This window comes from Dipodomys ordii, unplaced genomic scaffold (genome assembly GCF_000151885.1).
Source record: "Dipodomys ordii isolate 6190 unplaced genomic scaffold, Dord_2.0 Scaffold15, whole genome shotgun sequence".
Taxonomy (NCBI): Eukaryota; Metazoa; Chordata; class Mammalia; order Rodentia; family Heteromyidae; genus Dipodomys; species Dipodomys ordii.
The window spans coordinates 16,769,342-16,790,929 of record NW_012267231.1 but is presented as its reverse complement, the minus strand read 5'-3'; the positions used below and the strand labels follow the sequence as shown (position 1 = coordinate 16,790,929).

The following is a 21,588-nucleotide window of genomic DNA, read 5'->3' as shown; positions in this document are numbered from 1 at the left end:
CTCCTTCAGGCTGTCCCAATAATGGAGCTGAAACAACTTGCACCTGCGCCTGGATCTCATCCACTTTTTTGTGTGTGTGTGTGGGGGGGGGGGTGCTGGTAATTGGATTTGAACTCAGGGCCCTGGGCTCCTACTGTAATAACCCGTGGGCCCGGGCCCGGCCTGCTGGGGGTCCGGCATCAAGAGGCAGAGAGAGCAGGGCTTTGAGAGGCTGACGTCACCACCGGGGGGGGGGGCGCTGGAGGGGCGTGCCATGCCGCCGAAAGGGGCGGGGCGTGATACTGGAGGGGGTGGGGCGTCGAGCCCCACATGGCAAGCAGTCAGGAAGTGATTGGACAGTGGGCAGCTTGGGGGAGGAGCATGAATGGCAGCTGGAAAACCTTTAGGGGAAAACCGTTATTAGTGCTGAGTGCGGAGGAAGGAGGGGAATAGGAGTGGAGGAAGGGCCGGCGGGAGGGGAAGGCCCGCAGGCCCGCGGGAGCAGGGCAGGGCAGGCCTGGGAGGGCAGGGCAGGCCTGGAGGGGCCATCTGGGCCTCCCTCCAGAGAGGCCTGTGGAGCGTGCAGAGGCCTGCAGAGGAGGAGGGAGAAAAGGCAACGCCTTCCCCTTTGGAGCTTTGGAGTCTGAGGTTTGGAGGTTTGCAGAGCAACTCATAAAGGTCGGGGGTCGGGGCTGCCTACTGGAGGCTTGGAGGCTGCGGCTGCTCTTGGTCCTGGGTCTCGAGACCCTTTTGTGGCGTTGACAGTTTAAATAAACTTGTTTTGCCTGCCTTTCACGGCCTGCTCTCCAGAGGTCCTAAGTGTCTCGCGGCTCCTGCCTGGGCTGGCTTTGAACCCTGATCCTCCGGATCAGCCTTCTGAGTGGTGAGGATTATAGGCATGAACCAGCAATGCCTGGCTTGGAATAGTTCTTTGTCCAGCTTCTGGGGATCCTGCTCTGGATTTTCTCCCCACACCTGGCTCCCCTTCAATACTAGCTCTCTCAATGTCAAAGCGATTAAAATACCCCTTGCCCCCCTCCTGATTCTACCCAGTCCCACGGCTTTGGACACCATCACATTTATATGCTTCCTACTCTCAAATTTTATCTCTAGCCCATCTTTCTCTCTCTTTTGAACTGTGGCCTCCTTTACTCAATTGTCTTTGTGACATTTCTACTTGGCCATCTAAGAGACATCCCAAAGTCACAGAAGTTAGCATCTAGTCTGTTCCTGCGCAAAGCACTCCCGCCATTTATCTACATGCCCCAAAGCCATCGGTCACCTCCACTGCTCCGGCTCCCTGAGAGCTCTTCCTCCTCCAGTCAGGTCCACTGGCGATGCAAAGTGTGCTCCTTCACCTTTAATGGCTGTCACACATCTAATTAAGCTGAGCTGAGCTGTCTGATGTCAGGTTCTGTGTTAGGTTAACTCCATTTCCAGGTCTCTTGTCCCTGCTCTGCCTTTGATGACAGCACACTTGCTAGCTAGACTACTTCAAGTCCTTGTTTATTTTACCAATACTTGGGCTCGATTGAACAAAAGCCTGGACATTGACCCTTAGCTTTTGTTGGCTAAGGGCACTCTACTAGTTGAGCCAATGTTTCCAGCTTTTTGGTAAACTGGAGATGAGAATCTTATGGACTTTCCTGCCTGGGCTGGTTTTGAACCTTAACCCTTAGATCTCACCCTCCTGAGTAGCTAAGATTATAGGTTTAAGTTACCAGTGAGTGCTCTGCTCATATTCATTCCCCCTTTTTTTTTGTTTTACCTAATTAAAAAAATTTAAGCCTGGTACTTATATAATTTAACTTAAAAAGTATGAAGTCATAGTAAATTGTATTAATCTTGTTTTTCATGATTTTGGGGGGCTTAGTATTTTATTTAAGAAGGCCTTTAACACCCCACCCCAATACACTTTTTTTTTTTTTTGGTCAGTCATGGAGCTTGAACTCTGGGCCTGGGTGCTGTCCCTCAGCTCTTCAGCTCAAGGCTAGCATTCAACTACTTGAGCCACAGCACCACTTTCGGTTTTCTGAATGGTTTATTGGAGATAAGAGTCTCACACCTTTCCTGCCTGGGCTGGCTTTGAACCATGATCCTCAGATCTCAGCCTCCTGAGTAGCTAGGATTACAGACATGAGCCACCAGCACCCAGCTCCCCAATACACTTAAAAAAAAGAAAACATTTAAGAGAGTTTCTTACTTGGATTTGTATTACACTTGGTATGTATTTTTGTGGATGTGAGAGGGATTTAATACATTTTTTCTAAATGCACAGCATTGATTAGGTAGTCCATTCTTTAACTATTGATTTAAAAACACATTTATTGTAGACTCCCATTGTGAGATATACATGAGTCAATCTCAGAATATTTCCTTTATTGATCTAGTCATCTCTATGCCAAAACCACACTGTAGCTTTTTGAAATCATTGAGATGATTCTATAGTTTTTCTCTCTTAATAACAGAGTAAATAATGACACAAATAGATTTTTATAATTCTGAAATCTTTTTTTTTGTCGGTCATGAGGCTTGAACTCAGGGCCTGGGCACTTACCTGAATTCTTTTGCTCAAGGCTAGCACTGAACCTCTTTGAAACTCAGTGCCATTTCCAATTTTCTGCTGCTTAATTTAAGAGATGAGTTCCGTGGACTTTCCTGCCTGCACTGGCTTTGAACATCAATCCTCAGATCTCAGCCTCCTGAGTAGCCAGGATGACAGGTGTGAGCCACTGGTGCCCAACCTGTAAGTTATCTTTTTATTCTGGGATAAATTTGATGTTAATAATGTACTGGCAAGGTCAATTCGCAAGTACCCATTCACTTTTGAATCCTATCTCCATAAGAGAGAACGGCTGTAGCTTTCTTTTGACCTTGCACCATTCTCTGGTTTAGGTAATGTTACATCAGCACCATAAAACCAGTTAGCTAGGGTCCTGTCTTTCCTAAACATTAGGACACTTGGGAAGTGTCGAGGTAGGGACACAAAGTTCTCTTCGGTTCTTTCTCATCACTCATAGTTCAGTCAGGAGTTTTAGCTCTCCTTATTCTAAATAAATCTTATTTTTCTGAAAATTATCCATTAGGTCTAATGCTTTTACATTTATTAGTCTAAACTTGTAGGTAGTATTTAAACTCTTTAAAAAATAAATTTGTGTTTTTTTAATTCTAGGACTTAGCAGGTGTGTGTGTGTGTGTGTTACTGAGAATGAACTCAGGAACCTCTTACTATGTATGTCCTCTGTCATTTGAGCCATACCCCAGTCCTGCTTTCACTTTATTTTCAGACAGGGTCTTGTGTTTGTTTTTTTTTTGGTCCAGTTGTGGGGCCTGAACTCTGGGCCTGGGCGCTGTCCCGCTGTCCCTCAGCTCTTCAGCTCAAGGCTAACGCTCTACCACTTGAGCCACAGCGCCACTTCCGGCTTTTTTCTTTTTGCTTATGTGGTGCTGAGGAATCGAACCCAGGGCCTCATGCATGCAAGGCAAGTGCTATACCACTGAGCCACCTTCCCAGCCCCAGGGTCTTGTGTTTTTGCCTGGGCTAGCCTTGGAGCTCAATCCCCCTACTATTGCCTTCTAAGTAGCTGGGACTACAGGCATAAATCATCATACCTAACCCTTTATTTTGTATTTGAAACCTCCAGTTTTATCTTTTGTAGTGTGTAAACATGACTTGTGTATTTGTTTCTTTTAAAATTTGTTTTGGTGTTGCTTGTATCTTACTATCTGTGAATTTGTGAATGTATGTTTAAAATGCCTGTCCATATACCTATCAGGTCAGGCTTGTTAACTGTTCTATTCAAACATGTATAACTAAGTGCTAAATGGATTATATATTTATATTTGTATTTTTTCCCACCTTCTTTTACTGACTGAAAGGTTTGTGCTAAAATTTTACACTGTGATGATAGGCTTAATCAGTTAAAAAACAACAACAACAACAAAACATTTCTTGAGCTGGGAAGGTGGCTCAGAGGAAGAGTGCTTGCCTTGCATGCATGAAGCACTGGGTTCAATTCCTCAGCACCACATACGCAGAAAAAGCCAGAAGTGGCACTATAGCTCAAGTAGTAGAACACTAGCCTGAAGCTGAAGAGCGCCTAGGCCCAGAGTTCAGGGACCATGACCGACCAAAAAAAAAAAAAAAAAAATTTAATTTCCTCTTCCTTCATTTGTATCCAGACCTGAGGACCAAACTCAGGGCTTTGCACTTGCTAGGCAAAAGTGCTCTTCCACCGAGCTGAATCTCTAACGCAAGCTTTCTTTTCTTTACATCAAACCTGTTACCAAATGAACTCATATTGATAAAGTAATCTACTAAGAAAGAAAGTAATGAAATATCTCTTCATTCTTTTAATTCAAAGATTTTTTTCTTTTAAGTTCTCTAGCTATGCTACCACTTTTTTCAGGGTTAATCTTTTTCCCCAGCTTCTTGTTTGTACTTACGTTTTATGTGTGCTTCTTGTGAACAGCAAGTACTTTTTTTTCCAACTTAATTTGAGAAGCTGTGTTTTCATAGATTGATATAACCTTTCAGTGTTGTGTTTCTATTTCTCATGCTTTTGGGTCTTTTATTTCCTTTTTCTGTTTTGTACTTGATTGACAGTTTTGTGAGTTCTATTTTTCCTTCTTTGTAATGGTTTTGAAGTAGAACATTGCTTCTTTTCTTCCATTAATTATGTTTCCCATACCTCCTACATCACTGCAACATGTCAGCTGTATAATTTGGGCAGACATTGAACTCTGGGTTCAAAATTATTTTCCCTAAACATTTGGAACATAGCGTCTACTGTCCTGTTAATGAAAAGTATGACATCAATATAATTAGAGGATTATCATTATGTCTTATCCTCCGTGTCTCTCAGCCTGTTTCCTTTCTTCCTTTGTCTTTCCTTTTGAACTATTCATTGGAAAAAGCTCTCCAGTTTTCTTCTGGAATGAATGCAGGATCATCATGTGTGTTTCTGGGGGTAGTAATTCTCTTTAGTTCTTGACTCCTGTTTCGCTTTCCTTAATGAATTCTGTTACTTGGGTGTTAGGCCTTCTATCTGTACAGTCTGGCACCTTCCTTCATGATATTCACTTCCTTCAAATCTTTAGTGATTCTGAATTGCTAGCTCATCTTTATTTATAGAGATAGTTTATTCATCTGTGATTGGTGTATATAATTATAGCCGTATGAGAGGGTAGGGGATGCACAAAATGGGCCACTGTGTAGTGAACATGGATAGATATTTGGGGGTTCATTTGTGGATACTGACAAATATTGCCTGCTTTGCCTCTCAGAGGCAAGGAGAAGTGTGGCAGAGAGAGGCGGAATCACACACCCGATTGTCCTGCAGACATAAAGCTGCCCTTCGGACCCCACACTGCTTTCATAACATACTAGTCCTATTTCAATACCTTTTTCTGGGGTTCTTCATGCTTTCTTTTGGCCCATTTTACTTTGTTTCCTATCACAGTTGTCTTTGCTATGACATACTCTTTGGAGGAGGAGAGGAGGGTTATTTTAGGAATGTGTAGTAGCAAAGGAAGACAGCAGAATGTTCTCAGTGCTTCCCTGGGTACTGAAGTTAGAAGCTGCTACGTTCTGATAGACATAAATGAACAATGCTGCATAGACTTCTGACTATACTTCTCTTTCTATGGATGCAGTGTATTTTCCCAGTGGTTTCTTTCTCTCTTTTAAATTTACTGTCTGTAAGTAGTTGTTCAATGGGGTTTCCATCACCCCGCCACTGCTCTCCTCCAATCCCCCCAGCCCGCCCATGCCCTCAAGTCAGTCACCTAGTTCCATCTTCACAGATGCAATCCAATATTATGACTGCATTCACCACCCATCCTCCCTCTGTTTGCCTGCCCCCTCTACCCCCGACCACACCCCCCACCACATGTTCCAGCTTCCTGATATTCATTTTGTTCAGCTGTATGTCAGTTGTTCAAAGGTATTACACCACTGGAGTCCTCCTCTGTACGTGCCACATCTCAGCCAATTTGTTTTTGTATATATGCATATGACCCTGAATATATTTTCACATGATATAATTTAGAACTAACTTCCACATGAGAGAAAACATGCATCTTTTGTCTCTCTGAGCCAGACTCACTTCTGTTAACCTAACTTTTTCCAGGTCCATCCATTTTCTTACAAATGACATAAAAGTTTTCTTCCTACTAGATGAGTAAAATTCCATTGTACATGAATCTCTCTCTCTCTCTCTCCTCAATTCACTCATCCACGTAAGGCACCTGGGTATCCAGTGGTTTCTAACACTACATACACATATTGATGTTAAGAGCTGTCAATGCCAAAGTCTAGCTGGGCTTGAGTAGGTCACACCTGTAATCCTAGCTACTCAGGAGCCTGAGATCTGAGGATCGTGGTTTAAAGCTAGTTCAGGCAGGAAAGTCCATGAAATGCTTATCTCCAATTAATCACAGAAATGCCCGAAGTGGAGCTGTGGCTCAAGTGGTAAGAGTGCTAACCTTCAGCAAAAGGAGCTCAGGGATAGCACCTAAGCCCAGAGTTCAAGACCCAGCACCAGAAAACAAAAACAAAAAATTCAGTCTAACCCCAGAAATTCTATTTTAATTGGAGTAAATTAAAATTTAAAATTAATTTCTCATTTACTCCAGAAATTCTATTTTAATTGGAGTAAATGAGAAACAACTTTGGGTTTGCAGAATCAGATAAATCTGCATTCAAATCAAGCTCTGTGACTAGATGAGAGCCTTGGTGTTTTACCATGTGGAGGCCTACCATCGCCAATTGCAATAGGATTTACAAGATGGTGATAAGGACTAGAGACAAAGTAAGAAGAGAGACCCGCACAGGCAAGGCAGACAGTAAATGTTTCATAAATGGCAGGTCTCCAGGTAAGCAGATGGCATTAAAAGGTAGATTAAGACTGGGCACTGGTCTTAGTTTGTACTCATTTTGATTTTTGAGAAATAGCTGGAGATGAGCAAAATAACTAGAAGGTGATGGATCCCAGGAATAAAAGAAACCACTGTTTCCCATGCATCTAATCCTAATTATGGCCAGCTGGACGGTTTCGTTTTCAAGGATGTTTAGGATCTACAGAAATACAGTGGTGCACATCTGCTGATAATGTCTCCCATCTTTATTGTTTATCACTAAGAAGTATGCCCAGCATGCAAAAAATACCTTCTTGGTCAGTAATATCAATTCTTTAAAGTTTCAGCTCAGGCTGGAGGCATGGCTCAAATAGTAGAGTGCCAGCCAGCAAATAAATTGAGAGCAAGCTTGAGGATCTGAGTTCAAACTCTGGTGCCCACCCCCTAAAAAATAAAAATAACACAATTTCAGTTTGTTTTCAAAAACAACTGTACTATGCCAGTATAGGGCTTGAACTCAGGAACTTGAACTTCCACTTGGCTTTTTCACAAAAGCCTGTGCTCTACTACTTGAGGCACAGTTTCACTTCTGACTTTCTGCTGGTCAATTTAAGATAAAGGTCCCATGAACTCTTTTGCCCAGGTTGGCTTTGAACCATAATCTGCAGATCTCAGGCTCCTGAGAGTAACCGGTTACAGGCATGAGCCACCAACACCCAGCTATGAGCAGAGTTTTCATCCCAGAGAAATGCTGGCAAGCAAATTAACAAGCCTATTTCAATGTTGGTAGAAATCCAAAAACATGTATCCCCAGTGGAAGACAGAAAGTTTCTTAAAAAACATAACAAAACAACAACAGAACAAAAAAAACCCTAAATAGTATGCTATGCTATGATATATCCTAGATCACTTTTTATCTACCCCAATGAGGTTGAAAACTAATATCACACAAAAACCTAACTATGGGTATTTATAGCAGCTTCATTCATAACTGCTAAAACACGGAAGCAACCACAGTCTCTCAGTAAGTGAACGGCTAAGCTACAATACAGCTAGGCAATGGAGCATTTTCTGGCACTAGAAAGAAGTAGGCTACCCAGCAGAAAAAGGTGTGAAGGACTGGGGTTTGTGAAGCTCACTGGCAGAGCACTGGCAGAGCACTAGCCGAGCACGTGCAAGGCCCTAGGTTGGATTCCTAGCACTGCACTAGAACAGAAACAAAGGCAAGAACAAAAAGAGCTGAAGAAACTTAAATGCACAGTTCACTGAATAAGGGAAGCAATTCTGGGAAAACTACATATTATCTGAGTTCAACTATAAGACATTCTGGAGATGGGAAAACTACAATGAGGGTAAAAAGATGGGTTGTTGCTAGGGTCTGAGGGCACAAGGATGCAAAGGTAGGGAAAAGGCAGTGAAATCCAGAATGGAATGCTGGAATGGTGGACACGTGCCATAATCCAGCTGTTCAGACCACAGGATGCCTGGCCCAAGGGGAAAGCCCTCATGTAAACTAAGGTCTTAAAGCCATCATGGCGGCCATCAGCCATTGGCAAATGCCAGTTGTAACAAGTGTGGTACCAGATGTTGACAAAGAAGGGGGTTGTATATGTGTGGGGATGGGGCAACCCGGGGAAACTTTGTTCCTTTTTAATGTTACAGTGAACTACTCAAATTTTACAAGAAAAAATTAAATATCAACCACCAACCAAACAAAAAGCACTGCACATAAAACGAATCTCCAAGACTAGATGGGTTCACTGGCAAACCCTACCAAACACTTAAAGGAGAAATCACACCAATTTTAGACTCTCTAGAAAGGAATACTCACATGCATTTTATGAGATCTATTTTATACTGGCAAAACATAAGTAAAAAAAAATCAATTAATCAAAACTAGAAACCACTAGCCTTCAAACAAAAACACAAAAACTCTTCATGAGATGTTCTGGTAATATATAAGAACAATAACATGGCCCCCATCAAGCAAGCCCCATCTCACAATTACAAATTCAATGTTAAACAATGTATGTAATCCACAACATTCACAGCTCAAGGAGGAAAAGCTATACGATGGCAATTGCTACAGGAAATTTGACAAAATCCACTGTGATAAATAAAGCATTCAGCAAAGTGAGAATAAAAAGGAATTTCTTCTACATGATTCAAGAGCATTTGCAAACCCTCAAACAAAACAACAACAAAAACCCCACAGCTAGTATCCTATTCAACAATGAAAGGCCAGCCCCATGTCCCTGAGAGGAGGCAGACCAGGATGCCTGCATGCTTAGCATTCCTAGTCTGCTAGTCCTGAAAATCCTACACAGCGTACGTTATGAAAAAGAAATAAAAGACATATGGATTGGAATGAAACTGTGACATTCGCATATGACATTTTTATGCACACAGAGAATCCCAAGGGATCTATAACACACACACATACACATACACACACACACACACAATCTTTTAGAATTGTTTGGTACTTAATAGATTTTAGGACACAAGGTCAACATATAAAAACCAATTGCAGGACCAAGTGTAGTGACACCTGCCTATAACCTGGCTACTCAGGAGGTTAAAATAGGTTTTTCCAGGGAGCCAGAGAGAATTAAAAGACCTTATCTCAAAAAGACCTTACTCGGGCTGGGAAGGTGGCTCAGTGGTAGAGTGCTTGCCTTGCATGCATGAATCCCTGGGTTCGATTCCTCAGCACGACATGAGCAAAAAGAAAAAAGCCAGAAGTGGTGCTGTGGCTCTAGTGGTAGAGCGCTTGTCTTGAGCTGAAGAGCTGAGGGACAGCGCCCAGGCCCAGAGTTCAGGCCCCATGACCAGATCAAAAAAAAAAAAAAAAAGACCTTACTCAAGCCAAGCAGAGAAATGAATACCCATAATCTTAACTACTTGGGAAGCAGAGGAGGATTATGGTCTGAAAAATAAACTGAAGCAAAAAGGAGCTCAGTGCCGTGGCTCATGCCTGTGATTCCTAGCCACTCAGGAGGCTGAGATCTGAAGATCATAGCTGGAAACTAGTGCAGGCAGGAAAAATCTGTGAGATTCATATTTTCAATTAACCACCAAACAGCCAGAAGTGGTGCTGTGGCTCAAGTGGTAAAGTGTCATCCTCGCATGGAAAAAGATAAAGGTCAGCACTAGGTCCTGCGTTTATACCCCAGTATCAGCACACACATGTGCATGTGGACATAGGGACAGACAGACAGACACACACACACACACATACACACACGTACAGGTAGAGTACTTTCCTGCACGCATGGAGCCCCAAGTTCATATCTCATCACCAAAAAATATTGCATTTCTATATACATGCAATATGTTAACAGATAACAAAAACATAAAAGAAATGTCTTTCAGATCAGCTTCAAAACAGAAATCCTTGTATATAAATCTAAGAAAAAGGCATAGGAGCCATATGCTAACATGGTACCAATCTATAATCATGACAGTTGGAAAATTGAGGCAGGAGGATCACAAGTTCAAAGCAAGGCTGGACAACATAGTAAGGTGCCCCTCCCCCACCCCTACTGCATTCCCAAGAAAATACTCCTAAAAAGTAATAAAGTCAACGACCTAAATTAAGGAATACTCCATTCATTGGCGAGAAGTTTTCCTGATCAATACATTTAATACAATTCTAATCAAACTCCTGTTTTTTTCCTTTGAACAATGATACAAGTATTTCCCTTATCAGTAAATATCCTTCTACAGATTCTTTTTTTTTTTTTTTGGTTGATTGTGGTGCTTGAACTCTGGGCTTGGGTGCTATCCCTCAGCTCTTCAGCTCAAGGTGAGCTCTACCGCTTGAGCCACAGCACCACTTCCGGTTTTCTGGTGGTTTATTGGAGATAAGAGGCTCATGGAATTTCTTGCCCGGGCTGGCTTTGAACCACGATCCTCAGATCTCAGCCTCCTGAGTAACTAGGATACAGGTGTGAGCCACCGGCGCCCAGCCTACAGATTCATTTTTAAATAGCTCAAGACTTTTATTTCATGTTATCCTAAAATTATTTACCCATTCCTTAGATGTTTATTTCCTGCATTTATTTATTACAGTTTATTAGGTAGAATTCCCTTAATTTAACCTTGCACATCTTTATTTCATTAGGATAAACTTTCAGAAATCCAATTTCTGGTTGAAAGAGGATATATATACTAGATTTTTGGTACATATGGTCAAATATGTGTACTGTCAAATGTGCACATTGTCAAACATATAGAAAAACTTTCACCTTTACATTTTTATTTAAAACATGCTTCCTCTGAAACCCTTTCTCTTGTTAGCCCTTTCCCACTGCTCAGTCTGTACAGCTATTTGGTCTCATTACATTACTGCAACATTTATTGGACTATAAGCAATTACTGCCTTAATAAGATATTATGCCTCTAGGCTATCTGCTTGCTAAGTGCATGTCTTCCAGGAAATCTAAGAGAAGAGAAAATTCAGAGTAATAAACTCATGGTCTGTGTAAGGGTTGAGAGCGCTGGCAGCAAAGGATGAGGTAATGGTAATGGAGTTAAGTGGTATTACCCAGTGTTCCATGAAAGGAGGCTATTCTAATTGCTCTTAGATTTTTCTATTGTTCTATTTAGTGTGCCAATTAAAAGGCAGTAGCTACAGGTAGGGTGTGCTTTTTTGTTGTTGTAAGTTATGGAAAAAAGTTCTCTCAAAATTCTTGTCAAATTCTACAAAATGAGCTTAGTGCAGGTAGCTCATGTCTGTAACCCTAGCTACTCGGAGGCTGAGATCTGAGGCTTGAGGTTCAAAGTGGCCTGGGCAAAGAAGTCTAAGATTCTTATTTCCAATTAATCTGCAGAAAGCCACAAGTGGGGCTGTGACTCAAGTGGTAAAGCACCAGCCTTGAGCAAAAGAGCTCAGGGACAGCACCTAGAAGTTCAAGCCCTCTTACTGGTACACACATGTGTATGTACACACACAGACACACACACACACATAAATCTGCAAATCTTCAAAACTCACCTATACTCTCCCTTAGATTCTTATCATGGCTCATTTATAAAGCATGAAATTGAAGATAACTTGTCTGATAGAAAAATCTAATAATCATTTAAAAGGACTGTTGTGTTTTATTTCACTTGAGACATGAACTACACACTGAATAAGAATAAACTATCAAAGCATTCATTTTCTGCCAACGATAGCAATTAAGTCCAGCAGTGACTATACTTCAATGATGAAAAATTAATAAGCTCGGTTAATTGTGAAAGGCACAGGAAAGCCCAGCCGTGGGCACTGTGATTGTGCTGCCATTTGTTTTTTAGGAATTATTTGCTGAGAACCATTCTCCTAATTTCATTTTTTGTGCCCCAAAGTATATTGATTTTAAAATATGGCAGACCATGTATTGCTAGATTCCTGCGAACATTAAGCAAATACATTAGAGCAGGGGCATATTTTACATAACCATATGTGTCAGACTAAATTTAGGCTAAGCCAGAGAATAAATGCAACTCATATCTGATTTATATTTAACAAATATAGAGAGATAAGCTCCTATTTGGAAGGCCTACACACAGTTCCCATGGCAACTGCATAAACACTTTCTTCATAAACATACAGTCATCTTCATTCTTTGTATCCCATTATTTCTTTCTCCCCATACTGGAGGCTGGGGGAACCTAATTTATTCCCCAGGGGGGGAAAATCAATCAATGATTTCCTTAATCAGTGGCATTTGCAGAGTAGGTGGCATAGTTCTTTTTATGGAAAAGCAATCTCTACCAACGCTCTTGCTATGTGACAGAATGTTGGGAGAGAAGAGTTATTGGGTTTCAGAGATGTGTGCCTAGTGGCAAAAGCCAGTTCTTCAAAGGGAGCTGAGAACCCACAGAAGGCTGGCTAAGTGCTGGCAGGCACTTCCTGCTTATCCGTTTCCCGGGCCTTGAGTGTGGCAGAAATCCCTACATTGGGGACACACTCTTTGTCCATTCTTAAGAGTTTTGGTAGTCTGAAAACATTCCTCTGCTGATTTCCTTGTGTGATAAAGATTGTATACAATAGCCACTAGAGGCGAAACAAAAACCAAACAAAAATAACAACCAAAAAACCCTGAGAATTGAGGTTTGAAGCCAGCCAGACTTATTTCCAATTGATTAACAAAAAGCTGGAAGTGGAGGTATGGCTCAAGTGTAGTGCACTAGCCTTCAGCAAAAAAAAAAAAAAAAAAAAGAAAGGTCAGGGGCCCAGGTCCCCAGACAGACAGACAAACAAACAAAAAACAACAAATACCAAAAAAACCCCAACAAATACCAAAAATCTATTTGCATCAAATAATAATAATAAGGAAAGAAAAAAGGAAAGCAAGCAGGTTCATTTGCTTGGTCTAGTCTTTCAGTCTGAGGTAATTATCACAGATGCAAGTGGCAGCAGATGGGAGCTTCCATATTGGATTTTAGCTGGCAGATGAAGAATGTCTTGAAGTCCTCTAAGGGAGAGTGGATCAATTAACATTCTTCAGTGCTCAGAATACTCCAGCTCTTTACTCCTCTGCTGCCCTTGGAGCAGAGCTCACGGGGGCCAGGAGGGATGCACACACATGGTGACTAAGGTCTCTGCTGCTCACTCCTCGAGTCTTCATTTGGCACCACTGAAATGGGGCTTAGCACTCTTTATTGTTTATACCTGAGTTCTTCACAGGGGCTTAACCGTATACCTCCTGCTTACCACAGTGCCCTGTGAATAGCAGATACCTAACCAGCTAATGTGATAGATCAATCTTTATTCATCATGTATCTCTGTCCTAAACCATAGGAGGTTTCCCACATATTCAACCATTATGCAGTGTTTCCTCTACCAGTTGGAAGTACCCATTCACATTGCTCTCTTTACCCTGGTTCTGCAAAGTGAATCTCTCTTCCCATCTATGGATATATTTATTTATCTCTTAATTTTGTGTGTGTGTGTGTACTGGTACTAGGGCTTGAACTCAGAGCCTGAGTGAAATCCCTGAACTATTTTGCTCAAGGCTAGTGCCTACCACTTGAGCCACAGCTCTACTTCTGGCTTTTTAGTTGAGATACAAGTCTCAGACTTTCCTGCCCAGGCTGGCTTTGAACCTCAAACCTTAGATCTCAGCTTCCTCAGTGGCCAGGATTACCAGTGTGAGCCACTGGCCCCTGGTGAGTGCCTTTTACTATAGTAAGTACATAGTGAATGTTTCTTCTAGAAGCATTTTAGATAAGGGAGGCATCTATGTCATTACGCACTTCAAGTCCTCACATTTAGTGATATTCCAATTGATTGAAATTAACTTAAAACTTTGACTTGTTAACTACATTTGGCACAGTGAGTTGTAGGCCAATGATATCTTCTTGACACCCACACTAATCTCTTTCACAATTTGCTACAGGCCCTCAGCCTCTTCCTCAATCATTCTTCACTGCAGGCCAGGTCCCGAGTGGAGCCACTTCGGCACCCTCGCGCTGGGTCTCCTGTGGCGTGCCTCCCCAGGGCCGGGCTGCACTCCTCCTGCAAGCCAGGTCCCGAGTGGAGCCACCTCAGCACCCTCGCTCTGGGTCTCCTGTGGCGTGCCTCCCCAGGGACGGGCTGCACTCCGCTTGCACGGCTCTGTTTTGCAGCACGTCTTGCTAGGAATGCCAGGACGGAAGGAGAATGTCTGGTTATTTACCAGAGAATACTTCTGCTGCAAATATCTGAGCACTACAGATGTTTCAAAATCAAATGTTCGAATAGCTGTAACACCATAGATTTTGTGACAAAATCTCAAAAGACGCCAGGAGGAAAGTCTTAGCCCCCAGTCTGGTGCTCTTAGAAGGTGGCAGGAACTATAAGAGTCTGGGCTAGGGAAAGGGCTTAGGTCACTGGGGCATGCTTCCAAACGGAATAGCTCCTCTTCCTCTGTCCACTGATCCTGGCCACCAGACAGAGCCGCTGGCTTCTCTACCACTATCTGACAGGATGAACTGCCATGCCATAAGCCCTCAAAGACCAGGGACTGGACCATGTACCTCCAACACTGTGAGCCCAAACCACCCTTTCTGTTTTTAAGATGCTTTTCTTGGATATTTTGTTACAGTAACAGAAAGCTAACTAACACATATGGTTGTGCTTTGATAGCCTATCTAATTATCACTAAGTCCTAAATATTTCTTCCTTGCTTTCCTTCACAGACTTGTACATTTTCCATTTCCTTCTATGCTCTATGTTTAGGGAAATTCTGTATCAAGTATACACTGAGGTTCTGGTTTGTTTTGGCCTGTGAGTATCCAGTCACTCCAGCACCATTTGCTGAACAGACATCCTCCACTTGATTAATTAATCGCCTCTACACCTTTACACCGCAAGATCAGCTGGGGCTGTGACATGGATCTGGCCTTTGGGGAAGTCTCATGTGTTGAATGCTTGGGTCCTAGGAAAGCAAGGTGTGGGGTGGGTTCTTTTAGAGGCAATGGGTTTGACAGTTCGACCTCATAAATGGAGTCAGGTCCCTGCGGGGCTGGCCTTGAAGGGCAGATCTAGTCTCTGACCACTTCCTTCACCTCTGCTTCCTGGCTGCCAGGAGGTGAGCAGCTCACCTATGCCGTGCATCTGCCTTGCCTGAAAAGTCCTGGAACCAGCAAGTACAGACCAGAACTTCCGAAACATGAGCCAAAATAAGTCTTTTCTTCTTCATTTTTTCCATAGCAGTGAGTAGCAGAGCTGGTGAGACTTGTGTGTAGCTAGCTCTGGGTTCGTTACTTGAACCCACAGATAAGATATATTCCTATTCCACTATCTGTAATCTACCTCAACTACTGTGGTTATATTATGCCTTGCACACAGGTAAAGTGGTCCTGTGCTTTCACCATTATTTTAGGTATTCTAAATCTCCCACCTTTCCATAGATTTTAGGATTCTCTCTCTCTCTCTCTCTCTCTCCCCCCCCTCTTGGATTTAGGAATTGAGTTAAGCTGGTATATCAATTAGGGAAGAATTTATAGCTCTACTATGTTGAATTCTGATGGTAGGTTCTACAGCACTTAGCCTTTTACATTTAATAGAACAAGAAGCACCTATTTGAAGAAACAATATATAAAGTGAACAGGAAATCTGCACCATTAAGATTAACTGGTCTCTGAATCCATTACTATCTGAGCTTCTAAAGGCAGAATTCACCCTGTGAGATTTCAAACCACTGAAGAAAGGCACATAAAACATCAGGAGAAGACAGAGAAATATAAAGCTCAGTTTAAATTTTTCCCATTCACGTCTCTTTTTTTTTTTCCTACTGTCTTTACCACAAATAAAATGTAGGGATTGCCATTATAACTTTCAATGAAATTTACACAGTTTTATGTAAAATGTTTTGGTTTTGAGGTGCTGATACTGGGACTTGAACTCAGGGCCTTTCTACTGTCCCATAGCCTCTTCATACGAGGCTAGTACTTTACCATTTGAGACACAGTTTTTTGGTGGTTAACTGGAGATAAGATTCTCACAGACTTTCCTGCACCTGCTGGCTTTGAACCATAATTCTCAGATCTCAACCTCCTGAGTTAGCTAGGGTTATAGGCATTAGTCACAGGCACCCAGATAAGTTATCTTTTAAAAAGCCACATTAAAGTTTTCTGACTATTTTCTTTTACATTGCAGAACATGTTAAAAACACAAAACAAGTTGGGCACCAGTGGCTCATGCCTGTAATTCTAGCTACTCGGCTAACATCTGAGGATTGAGGTTCAAAGCCAACTTGGGCAAGAAAGTCCATGAGCTTCTTATCTCTAATGAACCACCAGAAAATTGCAAGTGAAGCTGTGGTTCAAGTGGTAGAATGCTAATCTTGAGCAAAAGAGCTCAGGGACATCACCCAGAACCTGAGTTCAAGCCCCACAACTGACAAAAACAAATAAAAACAGCCTAGGCTTCTCTGCATCAAAACCATTCCCTAAGATATTGTGAAACAACATGTGTAAAAGGCCCCTCAAACCTTATGCATTTAAGATTCTGGACAGGTTTCTATCTAATGGTTCACCATGGTGATCATGTCTCGCCTCTAATACATTCCCTCACTCACAAGGGCTGTGGCTCACACCTGACAAAATGATCTTAAAAACTAGGTGTTTGGCATAACCTTAGCATAACATAGCTAGAATGCCATTCTTTACATTTTATCAAGTGTCCCTGATAGTTTGTGCAACTGAAAATCTAAAATTTCTAGCTCTGTAAGTTAGAAACTACATGTACTGCACAACCAAAAATCTGATTCAAAGGACACAGATTTAAATTTTGGAGGCACTCAGATTACAGAGGAAAATAATAATAATGCATGAGTGTTGAAAGTCTTCTGTAGTGTTTTGTACCTCACAGACCTGCATCCTGAGGGTGGGCATGGCTGGAGAGAAGTGGTGTAGTTCTGTTTAATTTTGTAAGGAGATGGAGGAGTTTGACTGTGCCTCAGTGACACCTTAATGCTGAAAACAATCAAGTAGCTTAAAAAGTGGAAATGAATGACCAGAAAAACCCTGTAGATTTCAACAATCCTATCCACAGTAACCCCAAATCACTAGGAAATGGATTGAAATGGGATGAGGAACTCTATAATGCATGGTACACAGATGGCAGTAAATATCTACACAAGGATTATGGAAACAGAAATAATTAAACTTAGGGCATGGATGGAGAAGAACGGGAATTCTGGAGACTTCCTATGTGTTATTTATACCTGAGAAAGTGAACATTCGGCACTTTAACTTCTGCTGTATTGAAAAGTATCTTTTGTGAACTTAAACTGTTTTATTGGTTGAGGGGTGATGTGGCTATGTAACTACCAGTGACTAGATCACAGAAGAGCACTAGTTAGTTTTAAGTTAGAAGTTTAACCTACAACTGGAAAATTGTTCATAAAACCACTGTTAATGTTATTGGGTTTTTTAGTTATTACTTTAGTGAAGAAAAATTATAGTAAAAATACTTTTAAAATCACTCTTAAGATATTTTATCAAACTCATGTTAGTACATCAAAGAGTAATTAAAACATTTTTTTGGTGTTTGGTATATCTAGGATTATACATATGTCGAACCACTTCATTAAAACAAGTCCAAATGTCAGGCATGGTGGCTCCCGCCTATAATCCTTGCTACTTAGGAGGTAGAGTCAAGGGATCAAAGTTTGAGGATAGCCTAGGTATAAACATTCATGTAATTTCGTCTCAATTAATGGCTGGGTGCTCTGGGAAAAGCACCACAGGGAGGCACAGTGTTGTGCACCTTTCTTTCCTTTTGGATACGACTAATTTCACCCATGGTGACAATTATAATTCATCTAATTCATTAAAAAGTAACCTAGCTAACTCAGGAGGCCGAGAGCTGAGGATCGCAGTTTGAAGCCAGCCTGGGCAGAAAAGTCTCTGTGAGACTCTTATTTCCAATTAACAACTCAAAAACTAGAAGTGGTGCTGTGATAGAGCACTAACCTTGATCACAAAGAGGTAAAGGGACAGCACCCAGGCCCTGAGTTCAAGCCTCACGACCAACCAAGGAAAAAAAAAAAAAAAGAAAGAAAGAAAAAAGAAGCAAGTGACATGGGTATAAGGACTGCATCCCAGGTAGAAGTGAGAACACACCTTGAAAATAACCAATGGAAAAAGGAGCTGGAGGCAAGGCTCAGGTAGTAAAGCGCCTGCCTTGCAATGCTCTGAGTTCAATCCTCTGTACATACAAAAAATAAAAAAAAATCAGGTACTGTATTCCTTAGAATCTTTAGGATCACAAGATACTATACTTGATGGATGTTTCACATTTCCTGCATTTTACAAGGAACTAGTTTCAGCTTAGACCCATGTATTTCTAATATGTAAGTGAAATTATCTGTCAAAAAATAAAATTAAGGAAATCTAATAAACAAGTTATAGTTGTTTACTATGATACCATAAAAATTGTAAGTATTTTGTTCTTTATTAAACATTCATTGAAATAATTTTGGCCTAAGATCAAAAAGAAGGTTGATGATTTCAAATATTTATATGATTGCTTAGTACTATACTTGAAATCTAACAGTCTTTGTAATCTCACAACAAGAAAATTTTTGTGCCCTACCTGTTAGGCACACCTCTAGCCCAGTCTGTCACTGATTATCTTATAGAGGGAGATTCATAGACTTTCCTTCGGGACTGGCCTTGAATTAAGATCCTCAGCCTCCTAAGCTAGGATTATGAGTCACTGGTGCTCAATAGCCTCACTTGGAAGCCTTATTTTTTTAATAACTTCTTGCCCCATTTTCTTTCTTCTCCACTGGTATTACAGTAAGAATTTTTTATAGGTTATTTTTTCAAATGTATCTTTTTTCTATTTTGGATCCTATACATTTTGTAACTCTCAATTCATGTAAGAATTTTTTTTAAGGTAGAGAAGGGCAAAGGAGAAAATAAAGATGAAATAAAAATAGGACGTCAGCTATGAAAAGAGAAAAGGAGACCAGATGTCAAATAAGACTAAAAAAAAAAAAAACCATGAAATAAAACTCAAAAAACAAGACCCAAAACCCTTTGAGTATTTGAAAAGAACTGCTTGCTATTTATGTTACTTGGTTTATTTCTGTTGAATTAAAAATATTTGGTGAGGGATGGACTTATAAATGCATTATTATATACCACATTCTTCCTCAAACAAGCTTAAATTTTTCTTAAGAAAGGGGAGGGTGTGCTGGGTTCAGAGGGCCCACACCTGTAATCATAGCTACTCAGGAAGCTGAAATGTGGAGCATTGTGGCTTGAGGCCAGCCTGGCAGAAAATCCAAGAAGGAGAAAGCCAGAAGTGAAGGAGTGCCTCAAGTGGTAGAACACCAGTTTTGAGTGAAAAAGCCAAGCAAGAGAGAGGCCCTGAGTTCAAGCCCCAGGACCGGTGTGTGAACATGCATGAGCATACCACCCCAACACACAATCAAAACTTTTAAACAAACATTAATGACCAAAGTCTGAAACAGGAAAATATACAATAATTTGGCATTTATGAAGTAAACACTTCAACTTTAAAAGGAATCCTTTGAAGCCAAATGTAAGTTCTTGGTAGAAACACCAGGATAGGGAGATTGTGGTCATTGTACCGTTTGAATTTGAAGCACCTCATGGGTTCTGGTGGTGGTGGCAGTTTTTGCAGCTGGTGTTACTTTCCTTTATAACTGCAGTGTCGTTTGGGTCTTTCCAAAATGAATGGCCTTTCTTTCTTGCCTCTCATTTCTTCTGGTAGTTTCTGAAGAAAGCGATCTTTACTGCAAAAGAAAAAAATAAATACAACCGCTAAACTGGAGAGTAAATTAGTTGCAACTATATTGGATACCTTTCTTTCCTTTTGGATATGACTAATTCCTCCCATGGTGACAATTATAATTCATCTAATTCATTAAGAAGTAACCTAGCTACTCAGGAGGCTGAGATCTGAGGATCGCAGTTTGAAGCCAGCTTGGGCAGAAAAGTCTCTGTGAGACTCTTATTTCCAATTAACCACTCAAAAACTGGAAGTGGTGCTGTGGTAGAGCAGTAGTCTTGAGCACAAAGAGGCTGAGGGACAGCACCTAGGCTCTGAGTTCAAGCCTCATGACCAACCAAAAAGAAAAAGAAAAAAAAAGTAACTTCCTGGAAGTGGAGCTGTGGCTCAAGTTTTAGAGCACTAGCTTTGAGCAAAAGAACTGAGTACCCAGGTCCAGCCCTAGGACCAGCACAAAAATCAACCAACCAACCAATTAATAAAACAAATAGAGTTTAAGAAGTAATTTCCCTATGTAGGTAAAGACCAAATGGAACCTTATACTTGATAAATCTCATGTCCTATCTAAGAACCAGGTACATGAATCACAACAACATAAAGCAACAGATTTGCTAGAACACCATTTAGCTGTTCTTGCAGACTTATTTTGCTAGCAGTAGATGGATAGTCACTGAATGAGAAATCATTAACCAAGACCTCACCTCTACAAAAATGACTCTTGCTGGGCACCAGTGAGTGGCTTACCAAAACCTCACCAAAATAAATGAGAAGAAATTACATCACTCAATATTACATATCTGGTCAGTGGCAGAAAAGCTTTAGGGAGAAAATGCAATTGATGCCAGTTTTCCTTTTATTTTTCAACTTTTATCCTTATACTTTTTCCCAAAACTCCACCCGACCCTCCCCATTACAGCCTCTCCCCCCCCCCCCCCCCCCCCCCCACCCCCGCCACCTCCCCCACCGCACCTTTGTGAGTCCAGAAAACCTTGCTTGGTTACAGTGGCTTGGCTATGATTGGATGGTGAACTTCTCCCTCAGCTCTTCCAATTTTCTTTTTGTATTTGAATATTTTAAAGGTGAACATTTGGTATATTTGTGTGATTTGCAGGCAAGATACTATGTGATTTGTAGACAACATATATATAGTTGGATCTCACAATTTTATCCAGTCAGAAAATTTTCTGGACTCTGAAGAGTTGAGTCAATTCATATTTAAACTCACTTCTGAAATGAAATCTGCCATTCTGATCTGTGTGGATGATTTCTATGATCATTCCTGCTGCTTTCCTCCTTCATTCTATAGGTCTCACACTCTGCTGCCCAGACCAGTCTGAAGTTCTTCAGCTCAGGCTTGTTTGAGTGGCCAACACTGCAGGCATGTGCCACCAAACCTTGCTTCTGACATAACCTTTGACACTATCTAATCTCTCAAAATCCTACAGGCTCAAATGTGTGCAATCTTGTTTACTTTGCTGTTTAACTTAAGAGTAGGGAGTGCTTTTGAGTAA

The 21,588-nt window shown here is 41.3% G+C and overlaps 1 protein-coding gene across 1 annotated transcript in view; it reads right to left on the bottom strand.

Moving 5' to 3' along the window:
* The window catches only part of Peak1 (pseudopodium-enriched atypical kinase 1), a 116,964-nt gene extending 96,890 nt beyond the window's left edge, over nt 1-20,074 (bottom strand). The window contains exon 1 of the mRNA XM_013011938.1: nt 19,917-20,074. The gene's annotated coding sequence lies outside the window, so the exon portion shown is untranslated. The remainder of the gene's footprint in view (nt 1-19,916) is intronic.
* Between the last annotated feature and the right edge of the window lie 1,514 nt (nt 20,075-21,588).